At 41.7% G+C, this 25159-nt stretch overlaps 1 protein-coding gene across 1 annotated transcript in view; it reads left to right on the forward strand.

Annotated features, from left to right (window-relative positions):
* The window catches only part of LOC144802123 (uncharacterized protein C1orf87 homolog), a 103857-nt gene that overhangs the window by 17618 nt on the left and 61080 nt on the right, over positions 1-25159 (forward strand). The window lies entirely within an intron of this gene.

Below are 25159 nucleotides of genomic sequence, written 5' to 3' on the forward strand. Positions count from 1 at the left end.
CTGCTTTGCTCTGAAATTATTATTGTCACAAATTGTCCCACACTTAATAATAAAAGTGAACAAAACAATTCAAGTTTTCAAAAATCCTATTAGGAACGGATGGCATTATGGTATACATAACAGTTTAGGATGGAAAAAACTATGGGGCCTATTATGATTGCGGTTTTTCCGCATCCTCCGGGTCGGCGGAAGCCACCGCCGGCCCGGAGGACGCGCAAAAACCGCTGCGGAGCCATCCAAGACCCCCCCGCCAGATTAGGATGGCTGGGGGGTCAGGAGGACCGTCCGCCGCGGTCGCCTTACGACCGCGGCGGAAAAGCTCTATTATGGCTGGCGGTGTCTAACAGACACCGCCAGACATATTAGGATGTTAAAGAACACATGCCTTTCTGCGGCGGCTTCTCCGCCGTGGAAAGGCATACGGTGATTTCTTTGGGGGCCCGTTGCAGGCCCCCAGGGGTGAAGGGGGGGTGGGGGTGCACATGGGGGGTACCTATGGTACCCTCCTGCATTTGCATGCACGAAGCGGCATGCACCGCGCGGTGCCTGCCGCTTTGTGCATGCTAATGCGAAGCATGCATATTTCACATTGCGGCAGGTGCTGCTTCAAGCAGCACCCGCCGCAATGTTAAATATTGAGGATGTGACCGCCAGGGTGGCGGTCACATCCTAATTGCACTGGAGGGAACGCCGCAGCCCCTGCGGATGTTCCCTCCACCTCCAGGGTCGCGGACGGAGGCAGGTCCGTCCGCGATCCTAATCGGCCCCCTAGTGCGAGGAAAATTATTAGAAGGCTGTCCTATGTGTGAGATAAGAATTTGTTTCTTTTTCTTTTTTTCCTTTTGCCTGCGAATGGGAAATTTGCCTGTTCCCGGGACTGATGCCTCTAATAAAGTCCAGTTGGTTCAGAAGGAAGACTTCCTAGTTTGTGCGGCATGATTCATAGTGATTCTGTCACCATGTATAATGCTTTTGGCTAGCTGAGAGTGTAATGTTGAGAGTGCGCTCTAGTGTGTTCAGGAAGTGAGCAGTATCTCCTGTTCATTTTACCATAGTGCTAATCCATTGCCATTGGTTTTGGGGCTAATTATAACAGGCTCACCCGTTACATGTGAATAGGACACTAGTCATAAACTTTGAATAATACTTTATGAGCGAGTAATATATTGATTTTGAGATTATAAAGATAGTAAGGATTAACTTGAGTAAATGATCCTGTGTGGTTATGTGGAGTAAGGTGTCAATACTTCATGTAATATATTATATGTAAATATGTGCTGATGAAGCCATATGTGTTTTTTCAGCGACGAAAACATTTCAAGTCGAGCAAAGTCAGTTGATAATTTTCCTCGATAGGTCGCATTTTTTGATACTCTAAATATAAAGCCTCAAAACAAAAGTGACACATTTCAAGAAATATATTTCACTAGTATTGAGGGTGAAACTGATTGCCATATTTCTTTCACTATCAAGACCAGAGTGGGTGTTATCATGCCTAGCTAAATAAACGTGCTTGACTATCTGTAAATTAGAAGTTCATACTGCTGTTATTTGAAGACTTGTGAAATGTATGATAACGAAATATGGGATTGCAGTTTTACAAAGGTGATGCCCATTTGTGTATAACACTGAAAAACTCTCACATACAAGTACTGAAAGTTCATTCTTAGTTTACCATGATCATGGACTGGATGAGAAGTAGTTGGGCTCAACTGAGCCATTCTAACACTGAACTAGTAATTTTAGATTACTAGTCATTCTATTTTAATGCGCTTTAGAGAAGAATTACCCCCACATTTCTTTTAAACTAGAGCTCATTAAAAATGCCCCCTTTCACCTTGCAACCAGTTTGAGAAAGACTGACCATGCTTCTAAAGTTGGACGAGGGAATCATAGGGATCTATGTCGCTTATTGGATTGAAGAGTCTTCTATCGCAGTTTGTGGTGGCACAAGACAACCTCATGGTGAACCAGCAGGAGGAGGCAAGACAGAGAATATAAAGTGTGGGGATAAGCAACCCTTCGAGAGCCGAGAATGATTCCACTGCTACTGTTTGGGAAAGGTGAGAAGCCGAAGACACAGTTGAGAAGTATTATAGCCTTATAGCCCTCTGCCAAGAAACATACAAGTTGTTAAAGGCCCTGAACCTGATTTACCTTTCCAAGCTGCAGGCAAGGGCCTATAACGAAGTAGAGGGCCTTTAACAACGGTAAGGGCTATGAGGCCATTAGAACATTCCACCCACTAAGGGTAGAGTGTTCTAAATTAAAAAGGGAGAAACATAAAGACAAACATTGGAATGTTGGAGCAAAAGACTTATACCAGCTAGTATAATCCCGGAGCTACTCCAATGTCTGCAATAGAGCTCTCAACATTCCAATGTTCTAATATAGCCTTATAGAAGTGTGAAGAAGACAGGGACAAGCTACAAAGGCACATCACATAGGTGCTTAGGCACAGCACCATCAGGTAGTATTGAGTCCTATATTACAGAGTTGCAGGATAACCCAGGTTCTACAGGGAGGATCTCCAAGTCATTGTCAAACAACTTTGCTGCTGTTACGAAATGTACAGCAGGGTAAAAATCTATACACTCTCTGCATCCAGTTTGCAGTTTGTTATCTCTGAGCTCAGATTAGTACACATAAGACATGCCCTTCTGCTAAATTTGTGCACCTTAGGGAAACATGACCGTATTTTTCTCCTGGTGTGGTGATTTGTGGTGTCAATTTTTTATCATTGTCTCGTGCATTCACTGTAAGCTGCTCAATTAAGATATCTCTGTCCGAGATATAAGAAGGCAACCTTGCTGACTTAAAAATGAACTGAGCACTTTTAATCTTAATATGATGAAACAATTCCAGTGAGGAGTAAATGATGTTTGATATAAACAAGTGCATAAAAGACATGCCACTGCAAAATATTGCATTTGTGAGACTGTGCCCTAATTAAGATTCTTTACAAAGGTTTGACGCTGCTGAAGAATGTAGAGGTTGAGAAAAAGTCCCTGCAAAAGGAAAAATGTATATGTTCAGTTGAGCAGTTTAAATGACACCCTATAATGCATATACCCAGTCCAAATGACATAAAATGCCAGTTTGCAACAGTCACTTTGAAAACAAATACAAATTTACTGTACTTTTCTCGTACAGATGGCAGACGTTTGTTGAACTATTGCACAAAGCTCACTCAGATGCTAATCTTCAGTTGACTAAAGGTATGTGATGATGTGATTACTGATATACAAAATATAAGACACTGTATTACATTTTTCAAAAGGACACAAATGAATTATCATTATCCAGCAGACAATGATACCAAATTAAATTCGTGAAAATGTTTTATAATTCTGAAAGAATTGAATGTATTCATAGAAATATGAATTTTAGATACATTTTCCAAAAGGGTACATTCTGAACATAGAGAGAAAACATATGAAATAATGAAGTATCATTATGCAGAAGACAATGATTGCTGAATGGATTTGCAGGGATGGCTTCTGATTTATGACAAGCAAATAAATAATTTTATGAGCACTTATTCTTTTAATGGCCTTTTTATTTTGATTTTCTGTGGATCCCTGCTTTATTTCTATTACATAGTTTTGTGCTTCAATATTAAGGTTGTTTAGGTGTGGGGGTAAGTCACAGAATTTAACTCCACAGAATTCAACAGTTACAAAACAATCAGTGAGATTCCGCGGAGCTCCGCCAGCGGGCGGAAATAGGCATTGCACGCTGCTCGCACTGTGAATTAGCAGCGGAAGAATGTTCCATGCTGAAAAATCTGCGCAAACTGCACCATGCGGTGCACCAGAGGAGACAGCTACCTAAACTGTTTTTTCTACTCGAGCGGCAGTTTCTGATCGCAAACGGTCGCAACCACCCGTGTTGGAAGAATCTTGCCAGATGTCGTTCTAGTGACCGAAAATCACACTAGGGAGCACCAAATCTCGCTCACGCTTGCAAACTTACCGTTTTGGTGCACACGTAAGAAAAGATTCCACGATTGGCGGGATTTGGCCAGAACTCCACGTTACAGGAGTAATGTGGAGTAGCCAAAATTCCTCCAATTCAGCTGGCGGAACGGAATATTTTGCCCATCCCTACTGCTTATACACTGACTAATTAATTGGCTCATCGATTGACTCTAGAGTGCCAGGGCCAAGTCTGAAGTTGGGACCAACTGCAGTTAACAGCCTAATCCATGCAGAATGGACTTCAGCTTCTTGCTAAGAAGGTTCCAGATGTGAGCCAAGAGCTTGGTCTACAGGATGGGCACCAAACAGAAGAAGATTCTTCCCATTTTAGCTGGAGATAGAAACATAGGCTTTTCCAAAGCAGTTGGTTTGCCAATCTGAGTTGACTGGTGTTAGCTTGCAGTATTATTCTTGCGTATAGAGATTCTGTGCCTGCAATCATCTATTCTGCCTCAGATTCCTCCTCCCAACCAACACCATTGATGGTGTTCTGGTGGCTGTCAATGAGATTTAGATTGATACCAATCCACAAAGGCAGTGTCTTTTTCCCTCAATTAGGAACTATTTTTTGAAGCGGAAGGATATGTAGTCTCTTAACAATGAGCTCTCTTGTTTCATCAAAGTTTTTTGACTTTGAGGCCCAGAAACCTGTGCGCCTAATGCAGAAAGCTCTGTTGATGACATTTTAAGGTGTGGCTTTCGTTTTAGAGCCTGTGGGCTTCCTGATCCAGGTTTGCAAAGTTCTGAAATACTAAAATTGTTAAGTTTGAAATAAATGCACCCCGTAACCATCAATGTCAACCATAGAATGCGTAAGTATCAAATGTAATTGACTGTGCATGTGTTTACTTTATTTAAAATGTTTTTATTTTACAACTTCAGCCCACAATCTGGGAACAGTAAGTCTGTAAACACACAAAATCTGAAAACCTCCTCACATCTATGTGTGGTCTAGTAAGATCATCAGATCCCAAACTTGGGTTTGGAAAACAGAAATGGGCAATGGTAGAAAAAGCTCATTCATCCAATCCAGTTTGATTCATTTTAAAAATGTTAGTCCAAAGACGATGTTGAACACACATTTGTGGAATACCTGCAGACTTTTCTAATGCTAATTACCCAAAAACCATTCAACGGATTTACACCAAAGGTACTTCTTTGTGTACATTTCTACTTTCATGCCAGGTTTGGGGTAATTCATTCAGTTCTTTTTTCTGTAACGTACGAGCAAGAGATGCTCTGGAAGTTAAAATGGGATATGTCACTTTTTGAACCCCTGTTTTTTGCTGTCGCCACCACCTTAATGTATTTCTGTGAAATATGCCATGGTGATCCCAATTTACATGAACCTTTTTGCAAAGTTTTCTATAGATTTGGTGACATATTAAGTAAACAAAAAATTGCTTTCCAATAGAAGGTCTGACCTAAACATGACTACACCTGTGTTTTATACATTATATATATATATATATATATATATATATATATATTCCAACGAGATTCTTCATAGTGGTGCGTGGCTCTTGCGGCAGAACCAAGCCACTACAAATTTCAACAACGTCTTTGTCCCAAAGAAAAAAACGGATGAGCCGCAACTCCAGACACTTGTTCTTTTTAGACAGCAATTTTATTTTCATTCATAGCACAGAGGTAAACCAACGCGTTTCGGTAGAACAGTCTACCTTGCTCACGGTTAATTACTACTGTGGCTACACACCCTTTAAAAACCCCCATACCTCCACGAAGCATGTGATCTCCACACTTCCTGTTTGTCCCCATGCTAGGCATTCTGGACTTTGTAGTTTATCCTGCATTACCCACGTTAAACAATTGCATCATGATTGCTTATTGGTATGTCTAGAGTCCCGTTATGTGTCATGCTATTGCGCCGCACACATATTTACAATCACATAGCATAATCCCGCCCTCCAGTGGGCATAATTCACCAATTCTAACGCTGCGCAGATCGTAAACACGGGGTATTCGTTTTCATACCCCAATACTGCAATGGATGATATTTGTACATTTGTTATATCAATTCCGCAGCGCATTCTATTACTCAGAGTTTATAATGCCCTCCAGTGGGCTGTATCTGTGGGAGAGAAGAGGGTCAGATAAGGGTGTGGAAGGGGATGGTTGGATGAGTGAAGTCAGGAATTAGTTCCATTCACAGATGAATGTACAGTTCCTCTGACTGATTCAAGCCGAAAGGTATCATGGTTTGAAAGTTCAGGATATATATATATATATTTGATTCGATTCCTCTGGTCTCCACGATTCTAGATAGAAGTCACGGCACCACAGCAGTAGGTAAATTAAGTTATTTTATTCTTATTTCAAACACCATGTGCAATTGCAAAAAAAGGGCGGCCTACGCGTTTCGACTACATTTAGTCTTCAACTGGACCCAATATATATGAAAAAATAATCCCCAATCGTTTCAGATTAAGGAACAAGCACTCTTCATCGTGGGGGTTCTCTCGTTTATTGTGCAAGTTACATCGGACCCATGGACATAGCAGGGACGTGTTTTATCAACCTGAAATGCGCCATATTGGTGCTAATTTTTAAAAGAAACATTCATTTACATTGAAGATGCACTACATTTTGTCATGATTGGGTGAAAGGAAACATAAACTCGGCAAAATCACGATTACTTAACAGACTGCAACAGTGTAAATCCTTCCGTTTTTAAGCCACTTTTAAAGTAATTCACATCCTGTGCTGTTCCATGTTAATGCCCGCTAGTTCATTTCATTTAAGAAAGGTGCCCATCATTTCACATTCCGTTTTCCATAAAACCCGGACTGGATTTAATCATGTCCTTAACTGTAAACCAAAGCATCTGCAAAGTGTCTTTCAAAAGTAAAAAAAAACGCATTATTTCAAGTTCATGACAATTTTACTTCAAGGATTGTTACCAACTTTGTTAGAAATGTCACTTAAAAGAAGCACTCGTTTCCAAGGCCAGTCTGTTCTTTGTTTGAAGACAGGTTCCTTAATTTCGTACCATTGTTCCAAAAATAAAAGGAGACTCACAGTGGTAACTGCTTAAAGTTGCAACTCCTTGGTTCCCGTGAAACCAGTTCCGATAAGCAGCAGTACGAACCCACAAGATATATATATCGCCAGTTGGTGGTTATAGTTAGGACCTAGTTCCCATAGGAACATTTTTTGGGGATTGCTTTCAACTTTGGAGTCGTTTGACCAATCTTCATCAAATTTTCCTAAACAAGTGTCAAATGAGGTCAAATAAGGTTCTGTCTGTCGTGGAAAATTTGGGGGTGATCTGTGCAGTGGGGGCTGAGAAATAGGTGCACAAATAAAGGGAGCGTTTGTAATGTTAATTCCCATAAGAACGCGTTGTCAAACTTACAGCCTGAACCTCTGGACAAATTTACACCAAATTTGGTAGAAAGGTAGATGTTGGCACACAGATTTTGCTTTTTGTTACTTCATGAAAAGCTGTTCAGTAGTTCTTGAGAAACTAAATCTGAACAGTATAGTGATATCTCTGGTTGCGTATATTTAGCATTTTTATGCGGTGATCGTGGTTAAATTGCAAAGTGTTTTGGGAACTCGTGAATGAGCGCCTGTTGGAAAGTGGATTCTTGGTAGTGGCAAATGTAGGTCTGCCACTGGCAATAAGACCACAAACATATGATAGGACTCAACATAGGTCTTTGAAAATTATTCCTATGCTCAACCTTTAGTAGCTTGGCTGCGAGAAGGCAGGCTTCAGTACAAAAGACAGGTATGTAAAGCATTTAAACACACCAATTCAGTGAATAATTTAGACACAACAAACATTAAAAATCCAAAACCAATTTGTAAACATAGGAAATATTGTTATCTTTAAAATGACACCAAACTGACAAAAATCCAATGTAGGGAACCCGAGATGTGAATTTTCAAATATTTAGCATTGTATAACACTTAGAAACATGTAGCACCTTACTGGAATATCTGGTCGGGATAGACCGGCTCAAAGTCAAAGTTTCAGGCCAACCGTGATGGAGCCCTGGGCGGCTACCAGTCACAGTTTTTACCTTCGGACTTCGAAACGTTTCTGGAGCTTTTCTTTCCAGGGTCCCTCGAAGCTCTCAGCCAGTCCAGATTCGGTGAGGGTTCGCTGGTTTGCCTTGCGATGAGCTCCCGGTCAAACTTATGGAAGTCTGACCTTCCGAGCGTTTCAGCGGGGCAAACCCAGGATCCAGGCCAACACACGGTTAAAGCCAGGTGGCTTGGCTTTCGCGGTTGCTCCCGGTCACCTTTTCTTCTTTCTAACATAGAAACTTTTACGGAGATTTTTCTCACCGGGTCCCTCGATGCTCTTCACCAGGCCGGATTTGATGAGGGTTCGCCGGCCTTGAATTTCTTCGATTCTCGGTCAAATTCTTGAAGTGGGACATATTGAGCTTTTGGCTGGACGAACCTGGATGGCTAGGCTGGCTCGCAGTCAAGGCAGGCGGCTTGGCTGGCCAGGTTGAGTCGGTCCCTCTATGGAGCTTTTTTCAAAGTTGCTCCAAAGTTCTCCAAACTTCTTCCTGAAGCTCCTCAAGTGGTCCCAAAGTGTCTCAAGCTCAATCCGAGGGTCTGGAATCTCCAAGATGGTCCTTGAAAGTTGAGGTCTTCAGTTCTCACAATCCACTTGGACAAAACCCTTACAAATCCATTGGTGTTCTCCAGGTTGAGGATCCTTGATGGTGATGGGCCAGGTGAGCTCTGTTAACCTGTGGCTTGCAGGGAGTCTACTCATTAGTTCTTTTGCAGTAACATAATCCACAGGGCTGTAGTTTCAGCTGGTGCAGTCTTCAGAGGATAGCCCTTAGAACTTTGCACCCCAACTTCTCAGTATGGCAACGTCTTGCTTCCTTAAGTTTCAAGCTTGATCTCTTTACAAGACCAGATGGTAGGTGATAATATCATGTTTTGGGTCGGAGATTTTAATTGTATGATCTGTCCTCATAACCCTCCAGGTCTGTGTGGCCTATCGGACTACGGGGAAGACAGTCCCACCCATTTTAATCATACGCCACTCGGTACCATACTTAATAATATACTTTTCTATTTTAATAAAATTTTTATAAATGAGATTTGTATACCGAGCATCCCATTCCAACCCACCTTTAATGGGAGGGGGAGTAACACAATAATTGATTATACTTTAATTTCCGCATACCATGCCGGGTTGGTGGCTACCTGGGAAATGGGTCAGCCCCCCCATTCCGATCATTACCCTATAGTCTTTAGTATTAAAGACAAAAAAATAACACGTAGGGCCGAGGTCAATACCCAATATACCACAGAGATAAGATTAGCTACAACAAATGGCTATACAATTAAATGGGACAAAGTAGATCCTTCGGGCTTTTTGGAAAAATTAGCTGCTTCCAATATTAAAGATATAATGATTTGCCTAACTTCAGATGAGGCACCAGAAAGGGTAATGAATTCCTTTTCCAAAATATTAGCCACAGTCAAACTTTTATTGACAAGAGAACATCGGAAGGGGGTTTCAAAACCCTTTAGGTGGTTTGACAGTGAGTGCACTAAAGCTCTAACTCTTCTTAAAAAGGCATTGCAGACAATTCCCAAAAATCCGGATTTAATCCGTATAGCTAGAAAAACGTATAAAAATACTATAAAAATGAGAAAAGCTACACTAAAGAATAAGGTATGGGCAGCCCTGAAAGAAGCCTCGACTAAAAGAGACAACAGGGCCTTTTGTAAGGTGGTCAACTACCCCTTCCTACAAACTAAAGAGGCTAATCTCAGTGATCTGGCAATCACAGGTGATCAATGGGTAGCTCATTTTAAACATTTGTATGGTAAAACGTCATCTATTGATGATGGAATCACTTTTATAGACAAGGATCGCAGCCCTTTAGTAGGCAAACGGCTCACTTCTTTCCCATTACCGATAACCTTCAGTCATGAGGAAGTTATTAAAGGCATTAAGGACAGTTCGTCGGGCAAGGCACCGGGCCCTGATGGCGCCCCCATAGATACCTATAAGGGCGAGATAGATCTATGGGCCCCAATGATAACTAACGTTTTAAATAAAGCGAACCAACAAGGCTTTATAACTTCATGGTCTGACGCTGTAGTTATACCTATCTATAAAAAGGGCAACAGAGAAGATCCGACCTGCTATCGCCCAATCTCCTTGTTGGACGCTTTGGCAAAGGTGGCAGGCTGTATCATTTTAAATAGAATACAAACTTGGGGGGAGGAAAAACACATTTTTACTAATCTACAGTACGGCTTTAGCCCAGGAAAGGGGACAACAGAACAATGCTTAAATTTGTCCCTTCTTATAGCAAAACACACTCAGGCCAAGAACGGGAATCTTTTTATTTCTTTTATAGACTTAGGTTCGGCTTTCGACTGTGTAGACCACGAATTCCTATGGCTAGCCCTTACGCTCGCTCGCTCCTTACCCGTCTTAGGTTAGGTATTTTCTTTCGACTGGTCACATTCCCACAATGCAATAACTAGTCCCTGTCAAATTTTGTATGTCCCTGTGATGATATTTTGTATCAATCTAATATCCATTGTGTCCTATTTTGTAAATTCTATCAGGCACCACGCTGGGCGTACTTATTACCCATTTTAAGATCATGGGGGATTCGAACTTGTAAGTTAGCTTTTCTCAAATTGCTACAGATGGAAGAAGACCATGTCATTCATGCACTGAACAGCTTTTTAATACTTGTAGTAAAGTTCCGTAACTCAATGATTTGATCAAAAAGGTTGTATCGTTATCTCTCTGGTTATTCTTAATGATCTTTTATAGGACATGTTTTCTTTTTTTAAATGTATTATTTTCTTTTCTAATAATTGTTTTTATCTTGTGTGCTTTCATGATTTGAACCACTAAATCGAATAAAGCAATTTTGAATTGAATTGAAAAAGTTTCAAGCTGCAGGTCTGAGAGGCTCTGCACCTCTCAGATACTTATTCCCAGTTCTCTGGGTCAAGCAGGAGGTCACTGCTGGCCAATGGGAGCAGGCCATCTCCCCAAGAATATGACCACATCCTGTAGAGTGTGGCATGATTTTGCCCCAGAGTGCACCACATCCTCCAACTTCATAATGGCTGATTTTCCAGCAGGGAGGTAAGAGCTGGCTAAACACACCCCTAGGATCGCTACTTTTCATAAACTCTCCCCCTTGCATCTGTGCATTTCTTTCATAATCCTAGCTCTGTCTGAGGTGAAATAACACTAAGGCCTTCTCTTCTGTTTGAAGACCATGGTTTACAACTCCTCCCCATGCTCTCGCATTCCTGTGTAGCAGCTCCCTGCCCTTCCAGCAGAGCTGGTTAACACCAGGGGCTCTTTATCACCTCTTCAAGGTAGCCTGGCTAATCCACTAAACTCTGACCAATCAGGACAGACACTGGAAGGCTTAATTTGAACTTACAAACTAGAAAGTCTTATAACTTTTGCATGTACACTCTAGGAGAAATTCAACCATATCATATTCATATTCTTGAGTTTATTATTATTGGGGAAGTCTTTAAATGGTACTTCTAGCCCTCTCCTATGAAGAGTTATTAGTTAATAACTTCCTGCTATGTTAACCTATGTGGCAGGGGATTTGCAATGGGAAACATTACTTGGGCCATTTGTCTTATATCTACAGGACACCCACCCCCTGTAACAACTAGCGGAGACTTTGAGGATTCTGAATCTATAGACATATTACAGATCCTCCCTCCACGGTGCTCCTAGCACCAAAGTCGAATTTGGGCAGCACTTTAGCACAATGTGGGGAGTGAAATGTGAAATTTCACTTAACTCAGGGTATATAAGACTCATTTCATAAGGGTCTACCTTATAAATACCTGACCACCCCACCCCTGGGACACCTAGGGGACACCTTGGGGGTTCCTAATAGCAAAGCAAAAAGTTGGGGGGTGCCCAGGGCACAGGATGACTTTGCAACATAGCCCCTCCAAAACAAAAGGTGATGGGTTACTAACCTACACCCTGGTAGTCCTCATCCACTAAGTGGAAAAACCTGGAAAGTGCATTTGCATGGGCAACCCCAGGTCTGTGTTCCACTGTAAAGTACATTCCCTGTAGGGAAATGGACCACCTTAACAGCTTGGGATTCTCCCCTCTCATCTGCATGAGCAATCTGAGAGGCAGGTGTTCATTTTGAACACGAAAGAGAGTCTCAAACAAATATGGTCTCAACTTTTTCAGGGACCAAACCACAGCAAAAGCCTCCCTCTCAATGGCACCCCATCTCTGCTCTCTGGGAAGAAGCCTCCTGATAATAAAGGCAGCGGGCTGATCAAGGCCTCTTCATTTAGCTGTGACAACACTGCCCCAATACCCTGCTCTGAAGCAACTGTCTGAACCACAAATTCCTTTGTGTAGTCAGGGGTTAGCAGCACTGGTGCTGAACACATGGCAGCTTTCAGAGTGTCAAAAGCTTTCTGACACTCTGGGGTCCAATCCACCTTCTTGGGCCTCTTTTTAGAAGTGAGTTCTGTTAGGTACCCCACAACGGTCCCATAATTTTGAACAAACCTTCTATAGTACCCTGTCAGTCCAAGGAATGCCCTGACCTGAGTCTGGGTAACAGGAGCAGTCCAATCAAAATAGTTTGGATTTTAGCTTCGAGAGGCTGTACATGGCCCTCGCCTATCAGGTGGCCTTGGTACACCACAGAACGTTGCCCTATTTGGCACTCGCTTGCCTTAATAGTCAGGCCTGCCTGCTTCATGGCCTGAAGCACTTCCCTTAGGTGGCTTAAGTGATCCCCCAGGTAGAACTGTTTACAGCTATATCATCCAGGTAAGCTGCACTGAACTGTTCCTACCCAGACAAGACCCTGTTCACCAACCTTTGGAAGGTGACAGTGCATTATTTAATCCAAAGGGCATTACCTTGAACTGATAATGTCCCTCTTGTACGGAGAAAGCTGACCTCTCCTTTGCTCCATCAGTGAGGACAATCTGCCAGTAACCTCAAGTCAAATCAAAGTACTCTGGTACGTAGCAAGCCTTAACCTATCAATTAGCTCATCAGCTCTAGGGATAGGGTGAGCATCAGTTTTTGTGACTGCATTCAATCCTCTAGTCCACCCAGAACCTTAACTCCTTGGGGCCCCCCTGAGAATTAGGTTTAGTTGCCAGCACCATTGGACTGGCCCATGGACTTTCAGACGGTTCAATTACCCCCATTTCCAGCATCTTAGCAACCTCAGAGCTGTAATGCTGGTTCTGACATGGTCAGACAACCTGTACAGTTTATTTTTGACAGGTAGGCTCTCACCAGTGTCAGTGTGGTGCACACACCACTCAGTGATGCCTGGGTCAAACAGAACAGGCAAGGAACTTGCTCCAACACTTGCTTACAGTCTCTGTGCTGCTGGTCTGTCAACTTGGGAGAGAGTACAACTCAATCCATGGACCCATCTTGCACATTAGTGGAGAGGAGTTCGGGCACAGGCTCAGTTTCCTCCTCCAGACCCTCATCAGTGACCAGTAATATGGTCATGTCTACCCTGTCATGGTAGGGTTTCAATCTATTCACATGCATGACCCTATGAGGGTTCCTGGGGGTGCCATGGTCCACCAAATAGGTAACTTCGCCCTTCTTTTACAAGATTGGATAGGACCCACTCCACTTGTCATGGAGGGCCCTGGGAGCCTCAGGCTCCAACACCCACACCAATTGTCCTGGAGTATACTCAGAAATAGTAGCCTTGTGATCATACCAGTGCTTCATGAGCTCCTGGTTGGCCTTGAACATATACTCTGCCATTCTAGATCTCAGGCCTAGCACATAGTCAAGCACATGCTTTGTTAAGAGGCTTCTCTAAAGACTCTCTCAACAGGCTCAATGGCCCCCTCACATGGTGTCCAAACAAGAAAGGGACTGAAACCAACCCCTTTTTGAGGCACCTCCCTGTAGGCAAACAGTAAGCATGGGAGGATAACATCCCATCTCCTCCTGAGTTTCTTTGACAACCCATTTATTATGCCCTTCAGGGTTTTGTTGGATCTCTCAACAAGACCATGTGCTTGTTGATGCTAGGGGGTGGTGAACTTGTAGTTGACACCACACTCATCCCACATATCACTCAGATAGCTGGACAGGAAGTTGGTGCCTCTATCTGACACCACCTCTTTTTGAAAACCCACTCTGGTGAACACACCAAACTGTGCTCTAGCCACCGCAGGAGCATCAATGGTTCTAAGAGGTATGGCTTCAGGGTATTGTAGTGTGTTTATCTAGGTACCTATATTGATACTCCTATTTCTGACCCTTGTCCGGTTATTAATTCACTAATGTCCATACACCGGCACAGAAACCCGTCTTCAGATTAGGTCATAGCGCATGCTGTCACATTAAGCAAGCACTACCGGGACCGCATAACTAAAGTCCTTGGCTTAGCCCGGCTACGAGATCTAAATATGACCTGGTTTCTTTCATTCAGACCCATCTGGCAGAATTGTGTTATGCCTGTATTAAGGTGCATGCTATGCGGCGAAGAATGCGTGTTGGACACCTGTCTTACACTACAATCAGACGTACCGTTGGATGCAGATACGTTGTTGGGTCCGGTAAAGGCTCATGCATTGTGCTGTCCCCAGCGGCTACCTATCTTGATGACGGCATTCGTGGAAACTTCACCACTACGATTGAAGGGTAGTGAAGTACAAGATGAAAGCAGCATCGACCAGGTACGACCTTCTGTAAGCAGTTCTGATCAAACCATCAGTGAAAGCAATCATGCGCGTGACTGCATGGTAGCGACATTTTCTAACCTAGTCGAACTCTCACCAGAAGCTGTAGACTGTTTTTTCGAGAATCTATCTGAAATGATGTTCTCACCGGAACAGAGAGAATGATTTTAAACAAACTTGCACACGGCGTTCCCTGAACTCTGAATTTGGCCTTCAGTCTCTTGAAAACAAAATGACTGTGAACTATTTTTTTCTCTTCTCCCCTGAATAGCGAAAACTGTTTTCCAATTCCAAAATATTTACCTTTTTGGCACTTATCTTCTGCTTAAAGTAAAACTATTCTTAGAGAACAGAACTTCTAGTCTTAGGAATACTAGAGATATTACATTACCTCAACCTCTAGTTTATATGCAATTAATTGTGTTTATATGTGATGAGATGGTCTCGCAATTTTTTTTTCTGTATCAAGAGCCATTTCATGTGTAATTTCGTGCCGATATAAAATGTGCATCTCCTTTTGAATGATTATACTGCTTGAATGCATACAGTACCAATCCTCATTTTGTGCATTTTGCATACGCCATTTTTTCAACAAAAAAAAAATTTGTGGTGGTCCGGTATACACATGCACTGTTAGTTATGTTTACTATTGCTTAGGTTAGTAAATATGTACATAAATTCGTGGAGTGGGTGTAGTGTGTTTATCTAGGTACCTATATTGATACTCCTATTTCTGACCCTTGTCCGGTTATTAATTCACTAATGTCCATACACCGGCACAGAAACCCGTCTTCAGATTAGGTCATAGCGCATGCTGTCACATTAAGCAAGCACTATCCCTTCAGCCCCCTAGAGAAGCACACCGAGTTCTCAAAACAAATCAAACCTCCAACAGACCTGGGAAATCCCCGCAGCCATTGTTTTGATTTCGCTCGAGAACTCCTGCAAAGAATGTAAGAACGACCAGTCCTTATGACATTCTTGCTGACGTCTTATGTCCATCCTTACGTCAAACACGGCACCTTTCAGGTATAAATATACCGACGCTGCCCTAAGCTAAGACACGGTGGTGACGAGCTTGGAGCAGCGCTACTTGCCGGAGAGCCCAGCTGATGCAGGAAGCCCACAGACGCTGCCCCTCCCTTTTGACGCGCTGAGAGAGATGCTGCCTTTTCTCCTGCCGAGAAATCCAGCCTCCGGCGTTTCCAGCCGCCCTCGCGGGTAACTGGGATATCGAGTCCTGAGACAGAGATACCAACCCTCCAGCCTTCTAAATCCCAGGTACTGAACTGACAAACCCCTTACAGAGAATTCTTGAATCAGGTTTTTGGCAAAACAAACTTAACTTAAACTGCTACTTACTTACTTCCTCCCAAGTATTAGGCTTAGGTCAGGTACACCGGGGTAGGCGTAGTTAGAAGCACCAGTTGAGTACGATTAGTCAATGTATATATGTATGTATATCTTTTATCCATTTTAAGTAATCATATGGCTAAGAAACCATATAAATGCTTTTACAGTATTATTTTATAATTCTGTTTTTACTGTATGCACTTTAAAAGTATTGCAATAATAGCGATTCATTTCTCTTGTATGAGAAAAGAGACTGATCAATAAATAACATCTTTTATTGAACCACGCCCATCTCTTATTTCTCTACAAACTGGTGAAACTAAGAATGCACGTACTGACTGAGTAAAATAAGTTGTCTTTTGTTTTCACACAACTCTAGAGATATACTCTTGATTAGGGGAGAGCAAAGTTGTCATGTTCTATGGTTGTCAGAAACTAAATCCCTTCGTGTCTATCCAGGGAGGTTAAACTCCTCCTTGCCTATTCGAGAAAGTTTCTAGTGAACTCTGAGCTTGCTGGCACACATAACTTTAAGTCTAATATCGTCAGTAGAAGACCTAGTTAACCACAGTCCTACGTCTATACTATTGAAGATATTATTCCAATGCGCAGAGCCTATTGGGAAAATAGGAACTACACTACATGGCGCCCAACAGTTTGGATAGGCGATAAATCTAACGCAAGACATTAGAGTAACTCAGTCGTGCTTTTTCACACAGACCCTTTTTCCCATAAAACTCCAAAGACGTCTGGAGTGGGTGAAAGGTTAAATCCGCCAAACTTAGTAGGAGGAGACTCCTATGTATGGTTTTTGGTTTATTCAACGTTGAAGGATACAGTGTTCCAAAATATTGTGCATCTAATCTTTGTTTCCTTGAAAACCTGATCTGCAACAAAAACCCTTCTTGACAGTAAAATGTCAGAAACTGAAGAAGATAGGGAGGCAGCTAGAATAGCAGCTCAACTCCTAGAGGAAGACACAAGTCTCCTACAGCAAGACCCGGGTGAAATACTCATCCCGGTCAGCATAAGAAAAACTATAACTTTAAAACTTATAGAAAATGGACTAACACCGAGAGGTGGTACAGTCATATTCGTAATTGAGGCACATGAATATCGGCAGACAGAGGTATTCTATTCATGGATAAATTTTCCAGCAGCAAACGCTGTAACAAAGGAGTTCCATTATTACAAGATAGAGGAACCTCCGGATGAGTACACCCCTTTCGAGGAGGTGGAAATACCACTCAAATACCAAGAGCACCTGCTCTGGTTTAAAGGCGCCCTAAAACATAATGATCACATCACCAGGCTCGGTCCACTAGGTAGACCAGGAGCGACGTGGCCAGTTCTAGCCGGATACACACCACCTCCAGACATTGAAAAAATGTCAATAACAGAACTTTTAACACAGTTAAAACAACTGATTAAAATACACAGACAACTAGTCCAATATGTAATGCGGACTTCAACAGTCCAACCAGCTATTAAAATTCCACAGCTGACCCCTCATCAGGGGAACACAAATAAAATCACACCACAGAACATACAGTCCTGTCTAGGTAAAGTACCCATTAAACAGGAACAAATTCCATTCTGGTTAGCACAAAAAATCACTCAAATAGAGGCCGTATTTCCAGATACCACACCTGTGGAGAAACACAGAATTCTGACTATCTGTCTCCCAATGGGGATCGCACCACATGTGGAGGACTGTGACACTTGGGGTACAGTCTTTGCTTCCATTTACACAAAAACACATGGTGTTCCGTCCATGGCGGTAATACCAGAGGTGCTAAAACAAATTCAAAATGAATACGGTCCAGAACCTGCTTTAACTCTGGGTATAAAATTACTGAAAGACTTCAAGCAGGTCTCTGCAATATTACTAGCAAACATAAAAGGGGAAGCAGCAAATGTGGCGATCCGCCAAAGATTGAAGGAAACAGATATAGCAGACCAACCATTTGAACTTGCCAGAATCATAGAAAAATCCTATGAAGAACTAGGAAGAGATAGTTTGGGTGGGAAACCAGTGAAACCCCAACTAATAGAAAATCCTGAAAAGGTATTTATTAAAAATAATCTAAACACTTCAAAAAAGAACTGGGATGAAAATAAACAATCCACTCCCAAAGAAAAAAGATTCCAGTCCAGAGGAAGGTCTCCTCGGCGGAGAGAAAGGTCTCCGGACCAAGGAAACAAGTCTCCCCAGAGGGAACCCTCTGAGAAAAAAATACAACCTTAGAAATAGGGATAATTTGAAGAAACCTGATAGATATCAAGATATTGATACACGTCCCTCTCGATCTTTTCAGACTTCCTCGCAGAAATCGGAAAGAAGAGGACGGTCAGAACACAGGGAAGAGCACGTCAAGTCCAAAGACAAAGAACCTGCTCATCAAAGTAAAAAGTTACAATTTCCAAAGAAGAAGGTAGCCAGCATTAAAATAATCTAACATGCCGAGGATCCTGAGGACTCAGCTGAAAAACGGAGAGTGGGCTCAGACAATGCTAGACAGCGCAGCAGAAGTGAGCATAGCTCGCAAGATCCTGATGAATCATCTGGAGACAGTGGACACGAATGAGTACATTCAGGTGGAAACTGCAGATACCAGAGTTAGCAAACCTCATAAAATATATGAAATAACTTTACGTATAGAGGGAGATAAGACTAGGAAAATAAGGGGTCTATTTTGGGATAATCTCTCCAAGGGCTATGACATCCTTCTAGCTGAAAAAGACTGGCCACCAGAGTTTGTCAGGGAGTGCCCTAATGGCGAAGAAATGATTATGCCTGCCTTCTCAAATCATATTCCAATTCATAAAAAATATACACTTGCAAGAAAGTGGGCAGTAGCTCAGGCTCCTGCACTATATAAAAATCATGTGGGATGGGATGAGGACTCTCCTCCTCACAAAATCCAGTTAAAATCTCAACCAACTGCACAAAGGCAGTACCCAATTAAGCAAGAAGCTAAAAAACAGGTCAGGGAGATCTTAGATCAACTTGAATACTAGGGGGTGATTGAAACATGCACCTCACAAATGAACAATCCTTTGTTTCCTGTCTCCAAACCAGATGATTCATATCGTCTAGTTTTGGACTACAGACACCTTAACTCATGCTGCAAAACGTTTGCAGTACAAAACTCACACAGTGCAGCACTAATGAATAGCATAGTGTGCAAAAAATACAAAACAACATTAGACATCTCTAATGGATTATTTTGTCAAAATATAGCACCAGAAAGCAGATATTTGACCGCTTTCTCAATAAATGGCTCGCAGAAAATTTCTGTCGTTTGCCCCAAGGGTTCAAGAACAGCCCAGGATTATTCTCAGCGAGAGTAACAGAATTACTACAAATGTATGATGATGAGGCATTATCTTATGTCGATGACATCTATCTAACAGATGATGACTTGGATACTCACTTGAAAAGAGTGAACACCATAATACTTGGGTTCGCAGCAGAGGGTTACAAATTCAACTTCAAGAAGTCAAGAATTGCCCAGCTGACTGTCCTATTCTTAGGATATGAATTATCAAGTGAAGGCAAAAGCCTGGCTGACAATTTACTAGAGAAATGTGCTGTAATCCAAGCACCTAGAACACTGAAAAACTTGCAATCAAATTCTAGGTTTCCTGAATTTCGGAAGAACTTACATTATAAACTATGCAGAGAGGGTTAAACCTCTCTATGATCTAATAAAACCAGATTTTAAAAGAATCAATTGGACTCAAAAAGACACAGAAATTTTGAGATCTTTACAAACAGACATGTTAGTTAAAACAAAACTGCAAACACGCGATAACACACGCAACCTTGTGATTCGAGTCATCCCAGGAAGATGCGGATTCACATACCTAACCTCTAATGAGGGAGAAAAGGTACCAATAGCATACAAAACACATTTGTACACAGAAGCTGAAAAAACATTCAGCATTAAGGAAAACATTATTCACGCGGTTCAAACAGCTGTAGCAAGAGAAAGATACCAAGCTGACGGCAGACAGATTACAGTCAGAACAGCAGAATCAGCCTTTGAGGCATTAACAACCCCATGTAATTTACCTACTATGGCACTAAATCCAAGATGGATACAATGGGAAGATTCTATTGCTACAGACAGAGTGAAATACTATTTTGATCCAGAGTTGACAAAATTAAAAAATCTAGAATATGAAAGAGAATATCCTCTGCCAATCGACATTCAGCCCGTACGACAGTACGCCTGTGTGATACATACAGACGGACATGCTCAGCCCTCAGTTTGGGGTGAACAAGCTTATAACGCCACATGCGAGATTACGAAAGACGTGTGGCGCGGAGGTAAATTAAGACCTCTGTTTTCAAAAACACACTCAGTGGAAAATAATTCAGAACAACAAACTGACATAATAGCATTAAAAATGGCGCTAGATAATGCGGATCGTGAATTCCCGACACTTATAGTGTGCGATTCATATTACTGCGTCAAATCATACAATAACGACTTGCAGAAATGGGTTGAAAACGGGTACAAAGATGACACAGGTGCAATAATAAAGCAAAAATCGCTTTGGGAACAAATAGTTCTTTTAAATTAAGAACTACCAAAGACTCACGTGATACACTCACTGAGTCATCAGCGTGATGGCGTTCACGTTGCAGGGAATTCATTGGCTGAGAAAGCCACAGCGGAACCAACTAAATCGGCTTCCGTAGCTACAAAAAAGCGTTCAGTAAAATACATTGACGGGGAAACAATGCTGGCGGTAAAAACGTCATCAAAAGGCGACTGCTCAGCGCTACCCCTCATGTATCCACTCAATTATACATACATAATCGATGCAAACTCCGTTCCTTTTGCTCGAATCCCTGGAGTGAGGGATAGAGTAATTCCAAACATGGACAGGAGAGGCCTGTTAATAGCAGACGCACATATGGGTGAGGGTCTTAGACACCTTACACTTAAGGATTCTCTAGAAGAATTACAATCAACATACTGGTGGCCAGGAATGAGCCTGCAACATCATATATTTGCAAAAAACTGCCCAGACTGCAACAGAGATCGCAGTGGTGAACGAAACGGTGTATTCCCATGGTTTTTCGCTCAATAAAAAATTAGGCTATCGACATAAAATACCCAGTATGAATAATGCGTCATATTAACATGTAGAGACTATTTTCACTTAAAATATAGACCCCAGCTCTCGGCTGACGTCTGAATTGTTATACGAAGATGTGCGAGTCTATAATGGCATATACGCAATTTGCATGCTACATTCTGACCAGGGTCCTGCTTTTTAGCTCTCGAGCTTATGAGACGGACATGGCCGGCATGGGCATAGCATTGCGGTACTCTTGTCACCTCCTTCCTGAGGGAAACGGGATGGTGTGAAGAAAAAACCAGGGCATAGAGCAATCTATAACAGCAAAGGTATTAGGTTCAGGAGCTGGGTGGGTCAAACATTTAATAAGTGTCCAACGTAGTCTTAATAATCTGCCAAGAAATTCTCTGAGAGGTCTCAGTCCGTACGAACTATTGTTTGGGACTAGAATGTTAATCCAGGACCTTGATAGTCAAACTTCAGTGGTTAAAGAAAAATGCTTTGATATCAAAGATCGTTTGGCTATTTTACAGGACTCAAACAAAAAAAGAAAAGACCTAAGCAACATAAAGTTGAAGCAACAGCCAACAGCCACTGAAGAAAAACCACCTGTCCCAGCAAGGCCTGTCTGGATTCCAAAAATCGGGGATCTGGTCAGAGAAAAGATCGCGGTGAAGAAGGAATTTGGGCCTTCTTACAGAAAAGCAGTTCCTGTCTTGTCTGTCAACGGGACAAGATCAGTAGTACTACCGCCCCTTGCTGGTAAAAAGGAGAACCGAGTTGTATCAATCGACCTGGTTAAACCACAATCATGTGGCCGATAACAAGTAGTAGGCCAAGTGGACTCCCAAGAAGTAGCAGAACACCAAAGTTTGCTACAAACACAGAGGTTCAAACTGAAAGACTAATCACAATTGATAAACCTACAGTGAATCAACAAGGACTATGCAACAAAACCATGGAACTTAAACCTCTTGAAACCCAAATTAAAATCTTAAATCAAGAAACACCAGTCTACAATGATGTAACTACAGACTATGCTAATGAAACAAAGAAAATTCCAAAAACAAAAAGGAATCAAGAAGCAATTGACAGAACAGCATCAGGCTACTTCATCAACTTCGATGATTTTTCTGAGGATCCAAGTGAACCTGAGGAACAGCCGACAAGAAAAATTCTTAAAGATAAAGCAAAGGTACTCTTTCATCAACTAAAAGAAACCTATCTAATTTCTCCATGGATTGAACTATGGGTGGCACTTGGAGTATTCATCCTCATACTTTGGCTCATCATGGTACTATGCTTGGGACACTTCATTGAGGGAAAATATGTTACAATGGACACAGCAAGTCAGAACATCAACTTGGTCCTGAAACCACACAAGTCTTCACACATCGAGAAAAGAGATCTTTTCTCAGTAAACTTCACAGCCAATCCTATACCCGGTGGGGTAGCATGGGACAAAACTGATTACGAAATCTATGGTCCGGTTGAGCTCCTGAAGTATCCTCATCAATTCAAGATTTCATTAAGTGACTTTGTAAAACCAAGCACATTCGCTGATGATTGGGACTTTGAAAGTCTTAATGATATGATGTCTGATCTAGTAATGTCAGCTAAATTTACAGAACATGATTATTTGCAAGGTTCATCTAATTACGATCAAATGTTTTGTTATAACCATTATGGTAACCATTATCTGCATAAATCTACTCAACCTAGAAATGTTTTAAAATTTAACCAATGGTAACATTGTGCAACTCCACCAAAAGGCAGTTCAAAGACATATTTTGATAAATATTCATACTTTTCAGGGTTCAACACAAGTAATGCAGAATCATTTTATTTCAAATTGTTAAATAAGACAGGAGTGAAAACCATGCTTACAAACACAAAATTGATATATTCAGACTCATTCTTTGAAAAAATGAATACCTTCGGTTTTAATTTCTGGAACAATAACATTGAAACGAAAACAATCTGGGGCACAAAAGATTGGCAAGTGCAAGGTATAGAATCATTATTTAGAGCCTGCATGATCCCAGAACAAATTATATTTTTGAATGATGCAATTCAACAAACATCCTGTCTTGGCCTAGCCAAAATTAAAGACTTAAATAAACCGTCTATTCCAACACCTAACAGTAATAACACTACGGAAGTTGAGATAGACGTATCCCATATTTTAAACCAAAACAGAACACATGCTAATTGGAAACAATGGTTGATCTGGCCCACAGACACAAATAACTGTCAAGACAGATTCCTGAACAAAATACAGGGGTTCACATTGACCAGGCCAGACCCAAGATACTCCCAGAGACAACATCCAGGGATTGTAACTACTTATAGTGTGGGGAAACTCTGCCTTCAATGGCTACATACATCCACACTGTCAGAAATTAAGCAACACTTAACTTTACTTAAAGAAGGTGCTGACTTGCGTGATTTCATCATGGGACCACGCAAACAGCGTCTAAAGCGTTTCATAGCGGCCTCTATATATGCAGCTTACAACAAAGCTTGGAAAGTAACTCAAATTGAGACAGCAGAAAAAATAAGGGAAATTGACCGTGTTAATTTGGAAAAATCACTTTCTGTTGTGGACAATGGGTTAATGACTCTGTCTTCCAGAATACATTCACTGGACAGTATTGTATCTTCTACAATCGATATAATAGAACAAGACTTACTGATGTTACAACACGGTCAGTCTCAATTGCGTTCTATTGTACAGCTTGGCTGGACGTTACAAAATCTGCGTTCAGGCTATGTGCCTTGGCGTCTAATCAACACAACGTCACTATTTAATATCTTTAACCTTACTGATAAACAAATCAGTTTGGCACAAAAAGGTGTTGACTATACAATTCTGAGCATTGAAAAACTTGAGAGATTACCATTGACAATGTCAGAACGACCTGTCATTGAATGGATAATACATGGGATAATAAATATTCCGATAACAACTTTCCAGTTTCAATACTGCCAAAAATATGTACAGGCAGGCCAGTATGAAAGGTTGGGTAAAGGATACATTAAGTCTACATGGAACTTGCCCTATACACACACATGTGTCAGTAATAACGGACAGAGTGTATTTCTTAGTGGTAATAATTGTGAAAGATCGCTAAGTGGCATACTTCTGTGTCAGGGTATTAGTTTACATGGGGCCTGTGAAGGGACTTCAAATAACCTTTCATGTCACCAATTAGGCACACCTGCAACACAAATAGAACCATTCTTTAGAAGACTTTCGAACGGGAGTTACATTCTAATTGTAGATCACAGATGTTGTGGCTTGCTGCCAGGAAAACCTTATCTCATAAGCGTGACTTCCAGGGCCATGTGCCGTGAAAGAGTATTGTTCCCGAATGATGCTCCAGACAGGGAGGGAAGGTTATGGCCCAGTTTAAAAATCTCTTCTATTCGAATTGATACTTTAAGTAGAATGAAGACTGTGCTCCTACAGACGCCAACCCAGTTGACGTCATCAAAAGAAACGTATGATCTCCAAGTTGCAAGGACAACGGCAGAGATTCATTCAATGTTATCAACAAATTGCCCCCTACACTTCGCAGAAATGCTGAACGAAATCTTAAATATTTCTGATACAAGTGGTATCGCAAGTGTATTTAAGACAGTTTTTTTCAGGCGCTTTAACACCATTCAAAGCGATCCTGGGTATTTTTACAAATTTCGTCCATTCCATCTTTGGCGGACTTCCACTCCTGTTGGGACTCGTAGCAGGCATTTTGTTCTTGCTACTCTTGCTTCGTTATGGCAAGCCATGTCACAGACAAGACTCCAGCTACAATGGAAGAAACGATCCTAGCTATCCACTACCGGGACCGCATAACTAAAGTCCTTGGCTTAACCCGGCTACGAGATCTAAATATGACCTGGTTTCTTTCATTCAGACCCATCTGGCAGAATTGTGTTATGCCTGTATTAAGGTGCATGCTATGCGGCGAAGAATGCGTGTTGGACACCTGTCTTACACTACAATCAGACGTACC

This window comes from Lissotriton helveticus, chromosome 1_2, assembly GCF_964261635.1.
Source record: "Lissotriton helveticus chromosome 1_2, aLisHel1.1, whole genome shotgun sequence".
Classification (NCBI taxonomy): domain Eukaryota; kingdom Metazoa; phylum Chordata; class Amphibia; order Caudata; family Salamandridae; genus Lissotriton; species Lissotriton helveticus.